This window comes from Notothenia coriiceps, unplaced genomic scaffold (assembly GCF_000735185.1).
Source record: "Notothenia coriiceps isolate Sejong01 unplaced genomic scaffold, NC01 NC01_scaffold00032523, whole genome shotgun sequence".
NCBI lineage: Eukaryota > Metazoa > Chordata > Actinopteri > Perciformes > Nototheniidae > Notothenia > Notothenia coriiceps.
In genome coordinates this window covers 24,060-24,999 of record NW_011365224.1, presented here as the reverse complement: position 1 = coordinate 24,999, position 940 = coordinate 24,060, and positions in this window count along the sequence as shown.

Below are 940 nucleotides of genomic sequence, written 5' to 3'. Positions count from 1 at the left end.
TAAAGAAAATCCCACACATTGTGTCTCGAATGTGAGCTCTTTTTAAGTTTCCACTGTACAATTTAATCCTTCATCCTGCATGTTCCAGTTATATTTGTTAATGGCTGCATAATAATAAAAGCAGGGATATTCCACAAACAAATACCATAGCTGAATGCATTTTCGACCCTTAAAAAACTTTAATTTTCTGTGTTTTTCTCTCATTAATACAACAAAGCGCACCATCGTATGCCAACATTTAAACTTTTATCTTTCAGCAGGCTCTTGTTTTGCCAACTCCGCTTTGCAAGATATCCATTCCCCCCTCTGTCATTGAATGGATTGTCTACGGTGAATGATGGAGTAATAAATGACTTTCACTAATCCCCGCTCTTATACAGTAGCACCGGGAAATAATTAAAGATAGATTTACTTCTACCTATCCAAACCACCACCCACATACACACATCTCTCTCTCTCCTCCTGCCTCTGTCTGTGTGTTACAACCACACACTCGCCCCCTTTCTTTACACTCACACAGACTCACACTTCTCCCAATATGGCGGTGTGTTTGGCAGCAGCGGTGCTAGTTCAAGCGGGCAGAGTTCCCAGGTCTGGACTCAGGGAGAGCAGGTGTGCTGCTGTCAACAGGGGCTCTTAAATACTCTGGCAGCGATCCAAGATGGATTACATGTTCATGTCATCATATTAAAGGCTCTTTGTCAGTAAACACTTCTAAGAACCTATAATCTTCCGCCTATGAGAAAAGTCCTCTCTGCATACAAAGGGAGTTTACGGTTGCTCAACAAATTAGTCCCTCAATTCACAACCAGAGGATGTATTCATCCCTCAGGGTGTGTGTGTGTGTGTGTGTGTGTGTGTGTGTGTGTGTGTGTGTGTGTGTGTGTGTGTGTGTGTGTGTGTGTGTGTGTGTGTGTGTGTGTGTGCGTGCGTGCGTGTG